This window comes from Sapajus apella, unplaced genomic scaffold, assembly GCF_009761245.1.
Source record: "Sapajus apella isolate SASKATOON/1434 unplaced genomic scaffold, GSC_monkey_1.0 scaffold9, whole genome shotgun sequence".
NCBI classification, from domain to species: Eukaryota; Metazoa; Chordata; class Mammalia; order Primates; family Cebidae; genus Sapajus; species Sapajus apella.
In genome coordinates this window covers 43,830,628-43,842,667 of record NW_022436949.1, presented here as the reverse complement: position 1 = coordinate 43,842,667, position 12,040 = coordinate 43,830,628, and the positions used below count along the sequence as shown (strand labels likewise).

The 12,040-nt window shown below is 43.3% G+C and overlaps 1 protein-coding gene across 6 annotated transcripts in view; it reads right to left on the bottom strand.

Annotated features, from left to right (window-relative positions):
- FARP1 (FERM, ARH/RhoGEF and pleckstrin domain protein 1) overlaps positions 1 to 12,040 on the bottom strand; it is a 319,198-nt gene that overhangs the window by 305,491 nt on the left and 1,667 nt on the right. The gene's annotated exons all lie outside the window — the stretch shown is intronic.

The window sequence follows — 12,040 nt, the reverse complement described above, 5'->3', positions numbered from 1 at the left end:
GACTTTGGAAATCTAAGGTAGGAGGACCGTTTGAGCCAGGAGTTCAAGGCTGCAATGAGCTATGATTGCACCACTGCGCTCCAGCCTGGGCGACAGTGTAAGAACTTATGTCTGAAAATAAATAAAATCAAAGAAGCTGCGTGACTAAGACTTTTGCTAAAAAGAATGTTAATGTGTTTACCTTTGTTTACATGCTTACACACAGTTCAGATTCAAAGCTTCATAGTTTACTAATACAAATAACAGCTACCATGTCTTAAGTCTTTTATAAATTGCCAGAGAGTATGTTTTCATATATATTATCTTTCATTCTCAACAGAAATTCCAAATGGCCAAAATTCCAAATCTTAAAAAACAGTGATCACAAAGACTTTTATAAAAAGCTATTTAGAATCCATGGTTTGTATCTTAATGGGCATTGTTCAGAAGGTATTATTTTTATTTTTTTTAATATGGGAGGAAATTGGGATTCAAATGAAATGACTTGCTCTAGACCGCACAACTCGAGCAGCAGAAGCCGGATTTGAACACAGCTGCCTCAGCGTCCTGTGGTAGCCAGCTTCCAAGATAGCACTCGATGATTCTTGCCTCCTGGCATCCACACTTGTGCGTAACTGCCTCCCGTGGAGTCACAGCTGGCAGTAAGCCCAAGAATATACTGTGGAAGTGACAGTGTATAACTTCCACGGTTGGCATCACAGCCACCGTGGGTCTGGGTGCAGTGGCTCACCCCTGTAATCCCAGCACTTTAGGGGGCCGAAGTGGACAACTGCTTGAGCTCAGGAATTCAAGACCAGCCTGGGCAACATTGTGAGACCCCCGGCTCTACAAAAAAACACAAAAATTAGCCAGGTGTGGTGATGCGTACCTGTAGTCTCAGCTACTTGGGAGACTGAAGTGGGAGGATCGTTTGAGCCTGGGAGGTGGAGGTTGCAATGAGCTGAGCTCACACCACTGTACTCCAGCCTGGGTGACAGAGTGAGGTCCCGTCTCAAAAAATTAAAAAATTAAATTAAAATTTAAGGAAACCACTAGTCGTTTTCCCTTGGTTTCCTCACGGATCACTCACTCTGGGAGAAGCTAGCCACCATGCACGGTACTCAAGCACCCTGCCTAAGGAGCTTATCGGGCTCCTGGGTAGCATATCCCCCAATCCCAGTTGACTTTTTTAAAAAAATAGAGATGGGGTCTTGCTATGTTGCCAAGGCTGGGAACTCCCTGGCTCAAGTGATCCTCTCCCCTCAGCCTCCTGAGTAGCGGAGACTACAGGTATGTGCCACCATGCCCAGCTTCCAGCTGACATCTTTATTGCAAACATCCAAGCCAGAACTGTTTATTGAAGCCATTCCCAAAGTCCTAACCCACAAAAACTGCAAAAGATAATCAGTATTCACCGCTGTTTCAAGCCGCTCAACTCTGGGGGTACCGTGTCATGCAGGGACAGATAACAAAGCATGCCCAGAAGCCTGCCTTCCTTTCTCCACCTCCACGGAGCCTTGTAGTTACTTCTGTAATTTTACTTTTGAATGATTATCTCTTTATATTCACATAGAGAATTAACAAAGTAGTCACTGGAGTTAAACCTACATGCCCCACCAGGTCTCTGAGATAAGCACTACAGGACTGACATCTTATTTACTTCATGCTGACACTGTTCCATTCTGGGGCTCAGATTTTAGACCCAAATTCCTCTTTCCAATCCACTCCTTCAAAACGCAGGCAGCGAGCAAAGCTTCTGCGGTCTTCTTCTGCCAGACAGTCCAGGAAATTGTTTAGTCCCATCTTCAGATCGGCCCTTCCTAAAGATGTTTTTCTCTGTATTTTTTTTTTTTTTTTTTTTTTTTTTTGAGACAGAGTTTTGCTCTTGTTGCCCAGGCTGGAGTGCAATGGCGCGATCTCGGCTCACCACACCCTCCGCCTCCTGGGTTCAGGCAATTCTCCTGCCTCAGCCTCCTGAGTAGCTGGGATTACACGCACACGCCACCATGCCCAGCTAATTTTTTGTAGTTTTAGTAGAGACGGGGTTTTACCATGTTGACCAGGATGGTCTCCATCTCTTGACCTCGTGATCCACCCGCCTCGGCCTCCCAAAGTGCTGGGATTATAGGCGTGAGCCACCGCGCCCGGCCTGTATTTTTTTTTTTTTTTTTAGTTAAAAAAAATATATAACCATGATGAACTACCACTACACACCTATTAAAATGGCCAAGATAAAAAATTCTGACAGTATAAGGATTTTCTTTCTAGCTATTTGTCCATGAGAAATCAAACTGCATCCATCCTCATCAAAACCTGTTTATGAGAGTTTATAGCAGCTCTATTCGTAATTGCCCCAAACTGGACACAATTCAACTGTTCTTCAGTAAGTGAATGGATAAACACACTGTGGTACGTCCATATGATGGAATACTAGACAGCAAAAGTGAGTGCACTGTTGGAATCACAAAGACATTAGGCTGAATGAAAGCAGCCAGTCTCAAAAGGTTACAAATGCTAAGATTCCATGTATATGACATACTGGAAAAGACCAAACTGAAATTAGTGACAGAGCAAAGATGGGTGGTTAACAGGGGCTGGGGGTGCAATGCAAGGGGATTTTCTGAGTTGACAGAAACGTCCCATATCCTGACTATGGAGTTGGTTACACAAACGTATGCATTAAAACTCAAAGAAGGCCGGGTGTGGTGGCTCACGCCTGTAATCCCAGCACTTTGGGAGGCCAAGGTAGGTGGATCACCTGAGGTCAGGAGTTGAAACCAGCCTGGTCAACATGGTGAAAGCCCATCTACTAAAAATACAAACATTAGCCAGGCGTGGTGGCGTACATCTGTAATTCCACCTACTCAGGAGGCTGAGGTAGGAGACTGATCTGAACCCAGGAGGCGGAGGTTGCAGTGAGCCAAGACTGCACCACTGCTCCCCAACCTGAGTAGCACAGCGAGAGTCTGTCTCAAAAATACACACACACACACACACACACACACACACACACACACACACACAAGGTTATTCTTAAATCACTTAACTTTTCTTCGCAGATTCACTAACATGTTTGTCTCATTTAGAAAGCCTCTGGTTTCCCATATCCTGATATTTGCAAACAGCTCACTCCACTTGGCTCCATCTTGGCCCCTGCTAGCACCTGATGTTAGAGAACCAAAAACTCTGGTAAGATTACAAAGGAGGATCACAAACCCCTGATAAGTAAGTTCCTCACAACGTTCCTAACGATAGTAAATGTGCAGATAGATGCTATTCTAGATCGACAAAAATGGCCAGCCCTTCCATCATTTTTCTCTTGAAGAAATGAAGCAATACTCTCAATTATGTTCTGTAACTCAAACTCCCAAATAGTAGACTCCAAGCAGATGCCCTGCAAGGCAGCTTAAAAGGAGGTAGGCCAGGCGCAGTGGCTCACGCCTATAATCCCAGCACTTTGGGAGGCCGAGACGGGTGGATCATGAGGTCAAGAGATCGAGACCATCCTGGTCAACATGGTGAAACCCTGTCCCTACTAAAAATACAAAAAATTAGCTGGGCATGGTGGCGCATGCCTGTAGTCCCAGCTACTCGGGAGGCTTGAACTGCTTGAACCCAGGAGAACTGCTTGAACCCAGGAGGTGGAGGTTGTGGTGAGCCGAGATCGCGCCATTGCACTCCAGCCTGGGTAACAGAGCGAAACTCTGTCTCAAAAAAAAAAAAAAAAAAAAGAGGAGGTAAAATTCATGTAGACTCCGTTGAGTGATTTGCACATATTACCAAATATCTAAAGTCCTTATAAAGAGACCATCTCTAACAGTTGATTTGACATAAGTCACTTTCCACATAATTAACAGGTGGAAACCAGTTTTCTCATAGACAATATTAAATGGCAGATGAAAGGTAAAGTCTTCCAATTAATATATCAGTCATGATGCTTTAATGGCAATAACCGAAAACCCCAACTCAAGTAGGATGAGAAAGTAAGTTCGCATACTATTTGGTATCCTAAACTACGTTAGTATTTAGCATGCTAAGCTTCAGGTGCAGACAATCTAAATGACTCAATGATGCATTTAGGGACTCTGGATATACTTTCAGCTCTGTCACCCTCTTGCCTGCTTCAAGTCTAGCAACAACATCGCTGCTGTAATTCCAGGCATCACATCTAGTCTTTCTGTCTCCTTTTAAGAGCACACAAACATTCCCCAGAATCTTCTTCAAAGACCTCCCAGATGCTGGAGGCTTCTGGGAAGGATTTTGCTCAATGAGAAGCCTGTGCTGCTACTGACCTGGTAACAACAAACGCATGAGAGTATGAAGCTTGGAGCTGCAACTGCCATTAGCCATAATGAGTAATTAGGCTGCAGCAGTCTAATTAACCAGTGGGCAACAAGCCTAAGTGCAAAAAGCAACATGCCGAGGGCAGCAGAGTAGGACAGAAAACATCTGGGTCCTTGATGATACTTCAGGCTGAGACATAGACTGGGAGCTCCTTTCTTTTATTACTTGGAGCAACTCAGTATGTGATGGCTGAAACTTCTGCCGCTTGCAGACAAACACACTCTTAAATGTTCCCTTGAGGTTTTAGGGAAAGAGCATTGATAACCTGCCCAACATCAAAGAGAGAAGATATGGCTAAGTACATTGGTTCGCAACTGTAATCTCAGCACTTTGGGAGGCCAAGGCGGGCGGATCACTGGAGGTCAGGAGTTTGAGACCAGCCTGGCCAACATGATGAAACCCCATCTCTACTAAATATACAAAAACTAGCCGGGGGTGGTGGCACATGCCTGTAATCCCAGTTACTAGGGAGGCTGAGGCAGGAAAATCACTTGAACCCAGGAGGAGGAGGTTGCAGTGAGCTGAGATCGCACCACTGCACTCCAGTCTGGGCAACAGAGTGAGACTCCATCTCAAAAAAAAAGAGTGAAAGATATATAAGGGCAGGTTTGTCTGGCTTCAACACCTAGACTCCAAATTCTTGTCACCTTTGAGATCATCCTGCACCTTCCGTATTCTAAAACGTCATAGAGAGTGTACATTTCACAAATTTTAGTTGAAATCAACCAATGTTTATCACTGACCTTCTATAGGCAAGAAAACTAAAACTAGGGAAGCATACTTCCTGGCCTTACAATACTGGTTATTTGCTTATTTAGCTCAGAACCTAAGGAGAATGCGCTAATAAAAAGATACAATTACTACCAAAACAGAGAAACTGACGGCCCCCTCTCCAGATGGTTTAATTCCAAGACCCCCAGTGGATGCCTAAAAACCTCGGGTAGCGCTGACATACACTATGTGTTTTCCTGTACTTACATGCCTGTGGTAAACTTTAATGTATGCATTAGGCATAGTTTAACAATAGTAATAAAACAGAACAATGACATACCGTAATAAAAGTTATGTGAATGTTATCTCTCAAAATACCTTAATGTACTGTACTCAGCTTCTCATAATGAAGAAGGGACAGACAGAGTGGGACGCTATGAGATTTCATCATGCTACTCAAAACAGTACACCATGTAAGACCTGTGAATTGTTTACTTTTGGAATTTTCCGTTTAATATTTTCAGACCACAGTTGACTGTGGGTAACTGAAGCTATGGAAAGCAAGACTGTAGAGCTGTGTGTCTGCCACGCTGACCTCTTTTCAGAATGTTGTAACTTGCTTTTGCCCAGGGCAGCCATTTTTCATTGATTTCAAAAGCATTTTTTCCCATTATCCTTCTGTGTGCCAAAGAACAAACACAAACTCAATTTGGGACTTTAGAAATCTATTTATTTGATCATAATCTTAAATACTTATTTGCTTATATTTTCAAAATAAGCAGGTAATTTTTTTCTTCATCCTTGAGTTTTTCCAACTCAGTTTTAGTTAGACAAGAACAAAACGGTTCCACTGACATCCAGTAAATGGAGCCTGATCTCTTGAACGGAGCAATATGTCATTTTTCGCTTGCCATACACACAAGAAATGTGCTATTTCTCCAATACTGAATAAATTTCCTGACATTAAATAAGTTCAATAACTAGACCACGTAAAATGTTTTCCTAATAACTTTTGCTTTTCGAAAGATATCTAAAAAACGAAAAGGTAAGAAATAGGTTGGGTGAAAATATTCACACTATACAGATCTTTACAAAGGGTTTATACAAATACATAAAGAACTCCTACAAACTGTAAGATGATATTAAGAATGTGAAGTTTGTTGTATATCAAATATACTAAAGCTATATAAAACAATCCGAACAAAAGAATTAAACGTGGTGAAACCCCATCTCTACCAAGAATACAAAAAATAGCCAGTGTCGTGTTGCATGCCTGTAATCCCAGCTACTCGGGAGGCTGAGGCAGAAGAATCGCTAGAACCTGGGAGGCAGAGGTTGCAGCGAGCCAAGATCGTGTCACACGGCACTCCAGCCTGGGCTACAAGAGCAAAACTCCATCTCAAAAAAACAAAAAACAAAAAAAAAAGAAAACAAGTGAGGCAGACGAGCACTCCAGTCTGGGTGACAGAGACTCCTTTTCAAAAAAACAAAAAGGAAATAGCTAACAGACACTCACAAAAGATGTACAAATGACCAGTAAGCACATGAAAGCATTTCATTAGTCATCAGAGAAATGAAAAACAAAACCACAATGAGATATTACCACACAGCCACTAGAACGGCTAAAAGGAAAAGACTGAGCATTCCAAGTGTCAGATCAGGATTGGAGTCACTAGAAGTCTCATACATCACAGGTGGGAATCTAAAATGCTGCCAACGCTTTCTTACACATAGCTTATTATAAAGTTACGTACACCCTTAAGACCCAGCAGGAAGAATGAAAAACATATCTCCACACAAAGATTTGTTCACAAATGTTCACAGCAGCTGTATTCATGATAGCCAACGCAGAAAACAACTGCAGTGGCCACAGGTGAGTGGATGCCCAAGTCATAGCACACCCAGCCTCTGAAATACTGCTGAGCAACAGAAAATAACAAACTGATAAAGAGGATGGGAGAGACAGCAGCAAGGGAGCAGGGAAGAAAAGCAGAAGAGAGGGGGAGGAGAAGAGGGAAGAAGAGAGAGAGAGGAATAAAAGCAAAGGAGACCCAGGCATGGCAGTTCATGCCCGTATACCCAGCACTTTGGGAAGCCGAGGCAGGAGGATCACTTGAGCCCAGCAGTTTAAGACTAGCCTGGGCAACATGGCAAAACCCTATCTCTAGTAAAAATACAAAAAACTAGCCAGGCATGGTGGTGCTTGCCTGTAGCCCGACTTGAGCCCAGGAAGTTGAGGCTGCAGTGAGCTGAGATCATGCCACTGCACTCCAACCTGGGCAATGGGAGTGAGACCCTGACTCAAAAAAAAGTAAAAAGTCAAAGGGAAGAAATACCTAGACATGTCAAAGCAAGACTGCAGAACACCAAAGGATCTTAAAAGGAGCCAGAGAGAAAAGACAGACTACTTACAAATAATTAGACAGCAATAGCAATGGGACCAGAACATGGTTGATTAACACAGGAACAATACAGAATTGCACACCCAGGTAAATATACTATTCAAGAACAAAGGTATTTAAGACATGCAAAACCTGAAGTTACCACCAACAGATGCTGACAGAATTTCTAAAAGGAAGAAGGAAAATGTATCCCAGAAGCAAGCTTCAAAGTCCAAAAAGGAAAGGTGAGCACATTAAATTTATAGACAAGTACTATATAAAACAATTACAATGTCAAATTTGGGGGAGGTTAAGAAATGAGAAGGCTATGTAAAAGAACAGATGCCAAAATGCTAAGGTAGGAGTCAGTAACAGGTGGTAGGATTTCAAGTTTGTTTCATTTTCTTCTTCATGCTTTTATTGTCTTCTTTAAAGGAGCCTACGTCTTTTTACAATCTGACTCAGCTTTAAGGATTAGTTTAAAATACTAAATTAGAATGAAATGAAAACAAAATCAAATATCAAACTGCCAGAACTGCAATCTATCATTACAATTAACAAGTTCCCTTTAAAAACCCTAAAGACTGATTTGAAGGGATGGCAAAAACTGGATGTATTATTCATTCAACAAGGATTTACCAAACTGGGCAATATAGTGGTGAGACTCTTGTCTATTAAAAAAAAATAATAAACTAGCTCAGCATGGTGGCACATGTCTGTTATCATAGCTACTCAGGAGACTGAGATGGAAGGATTGCTTGAGCCCAAGAGGTCGAGGCTTCAGTGAGCCATGATTGCCACTTCACTCCAGCCTGGGTGACAGAGTGAGACCCTCTTTCAAAAAGAAAACAGGGCTGGGTGCGGTGGCTAACACTTGTAATTCCAGCACTTTGGTGGGCCAAGGCAGGCAAATCACAAGTCGGGAGCTCAAGACCAGACTGGCCAATATGGTGAAACCCTATCTCTACTAAAAATACAAAAATTAACCAGGTATGGTGGCATATGCCTATACTCACAGCTACTCGGGAGGCTGAGGCTGGAGGACTGCTTGAACCTAGGAGGCGGAGGTTGTAATGAACCAAGATCACACCACTGCACTCCAGCCTGGGTGACAGTGAGACTCCCTTTCAAGTTTGCTATATTCAGATACTATACTAGATCCTGAATGAACAAAATAAGAACAAAAACTGAAAGTCACCATAATACTGGATTTTTAGGTCTTCTCTTATAATTAATATATTTATGAAAAGCATTTTGCTAAAACTCTGCACATAAACTGAAGTTACTCTTGCAGTAAGAGGTTATTATCATAATAGAGAGTTAAAGGCAGTCTCGTTTGGCCTGAGGCTTTTTTTAATGTATGAACAAATATGACAGTTTTACATATGAAATTCACTCAGTGTAAATGATAAATTCCCACATTAATTGCAAGTCTTGAAGTATATCTATAATTTCCACCCCACATTAAAATAAGAACACTTAAAATCTGAGTTCAAAGTTTGCAGGCAGCACTGAGCATGCCTCAGCTTCAGTCTCCATGGATTACTATCAAAAGCTTGGAGCACAATATGTTAGTAACGTATCAATTACCCACTTTTGCTCCAAGTGCCAACTTGGCCACACATTTTTAACGAACTCAAACCAAGGCAAGGGCAGCCTATAAAAAGTTTTGTCAGTTTTAAATATACATTTCCTGGGGGCTTCTTAACAACGAAGGCTGCATTTGGCAGAATGGGACTGGAGAAATCAGTATTTCAAGTAATTTGAATGAAAACTGTTTGGCTCTGACCTTCCCGGCCATGTGGAAGCGGTTAAGGCGGTAACAACCTACCTATGTCGCCACAGCTGAAACAGAAAGAGGACAAAGGGACAGCCCAGTACCACCACAGCATAAACCCGGGCACTAAAAGGCAAGAAGCGAAGCTGATCCATTGCTTCCCATTCAATAGCCAGGCCTGGAGAGGCTCCTTTCAACCAAAAGCACCAAACGACAGCAGGATAGCAGAGAGACTGCCACAAGAACCTCACACCCCACACCCTGCCCTCCCAGGCAAATGGTAACCAATACAGGGAATACTTGTCCATCCAAGGTAGAAAGAGTCTGGCACCCGCATTACGGAATTATACTGGCCCCTCTTACCTGTAACGCCTTCAGCTGGTGAGGAAATTGCATTTCTCAAAAATACTAAGCAGTTATCTGCAATAAGCAAGGCCAGTAACAAAAGGCTTCTTTAAAATGTCCAGTCCACCAAGCTATCAAAACATCAAGCAAGGCCGGGCGCGGTGGCCCACGCCTGTAATCCCAGCTCTTTGGGAGGCTGAGGCAGGTGGATCACCTGAGGTCAGGAGTTCAAGACCAGCCTGACCAACATGGAGAAACCCCGTCTCTACTAAAAATACAAAATTAGCCAGGTGTGGTGGCGCATGCCTGCAATCCCAGCTACTAGGGAGGCTGAGGCAGGAGAATTGCTTGAACCCAGGAGGCAGAGGTTATGGTGAGCCAAGATTAAGCCATGCACTCCAGCCCGGGCAACAAGACAGAAACTCTGTCTCAAAAAAAAAAAAAAAAAAAGAAAAGAAAAAAAAAAAAATCAGGCAATTGCAGTACTTACAAATCCACAGAATTTCTCTTATCCTCTGGGAAAATCACAATGCCATTTTTCCTAAGCATATTCTGCCTGCAGAAGCCAGCCTCTTATTATTTTTCTGGGATTCTCTAACCCCCTCCAGGGTGAAAGGAGTTTTTTCTTCCTGATGTTTATCACAAGCATCCTCCTCATAAATATATATAATTTTCCAAATGAATTAAGCTCTTGTGTGTTCAATAAAGTAAATGAGTATAAGCTTCACTGTTTAAAAAAACTAACCCTTTCAATGCTATAGTTTGTATCTTTAACAAAAATAAAAATTTACTTGGACAGTGTTTTTTTGTTTTTTGCTTTTTAAAGACAGTCTTACTCTGTCACCCAGGCTGGAGTGCAGTGGCCTGATCTCAGCTCACTACAACCTCTGCCTCCTGGGTTCAAGTGATTCTCCCGCCTCAACCTCCCAAGTAGCTGGGATTACAGGTGCACACCACCACTCCTGGCTAATTTTTGTATTTTTAGTAGAGACGGGATTTCTCCATGTTGGCCAGGCTGGTCTCGAACTCCTGACCTCAAGTGATCTGCCTCAGTCTCCCAAAGTGCTAGGATTACAGGCATGAGTCACCACGCCCAGACCCCCCCCCACCGGACAGTTTCTTTAATGAAACGCGAAATAAAAACATTCCCCCAGGTTGCTTGCAGCCTCAGCATAATTTTGAGGTAAACGCAATAACCCAGTAAAAAAGTTGTCCAAGATTATTATTTTAAGATCTTCTTTGATAAGTTTGGCTACAGAGTAACGTTAGCATTCTATTTTGACCCAAGGAATAAATCCATCCCTGTACCAATTCAAGGAAGAGAATATCCATGTGAAAGGGGCCATTATAAACCAAACTTCAAAAGGATTCCCACAATGACAGAACTCCTTCTCAATGAAACACCACACCCCAAATCACGGCGGGGGGGTGGGGGTGCACCATAGAATCCCTGCCCCTAGGAGGCACAGCTACCTCCACAGCAAGGTTTTCTAGTTTCCCGTTCAAATGAAAGAAACAAGTAAGAGATTCTGGGCTAGGAAGGCATCTACTCACTGTCTCCACCAACAATTCCCTCAGTAAAGCAGCCACTGCCCAACAATGCTTCTATTTATTTTACCCAGAAGCAGATCTATTAGCCAGACATTCTAAAAACACAAACGTTTCGTTGTGCTTGGAGTAACTCCAATATTGATGCCTTGCTGCAGAACGATGCTGCAGGAATATCAAGTGAGCCATGTGCTAGCTGTACCCACTTATGAAGCACACTGTCAGAAACTGTCAGATCCCGTAGACCAACCCATCCCAAAGACGGAGAATAAACCCCCTACAAGAACACTGTGGAAGGAGGCAGACAGCCAAAGGCAGAATGAAGCAGGGCCCTCCCAGAGTCTCCGGAACCACGAAGCCTGTTTTTAAGACAACTCCCCCTAAAGCTTTCAGGACCTGAAAGATATTTATTTCTCCTCTCCTTCAGTGTTCAGACTGAATAAGAAAAGCAAGACAATGCTGTAGGATGTTCTGAAATGGGCTCCGCAAGTCACCACGTGCAAAGCACATTAAACAGAATCCAGTGCTAGGCCAGGGTTGGCTCAGAAGATGCTGCCTGCTGGAAGGAGAGGGGTTCCCAAGCAGGGGCCAGGGCTGGGCGGTCAAACCAGCACACTGACAAGGAGAAGGCCTTAACAACAATAAAATGAAACAGCCAGAGGCCACCGATACTCCCCAGAGCTGGGAGAGAGAGGGAGGCCGAGACTGCTAAACTGTTCCAGATGAGAAGCAGGCTCTCCCACGTCTCCACGAGCTGGTCAGATACCAGGGCCTCGCTTCTTTGTGAGCCTCGGCTCCCTTCTTTCTGGGAAACCCTACTCGATCCTCAGCAGCCGCTGGTCTCCAGCTGCCACAAACGAGATCCAGACTCATTACAGTTAATTCATATTCCCCCTGCCTCAAATAAAACACACACACACACACACACACACACACACACACACACACACACACA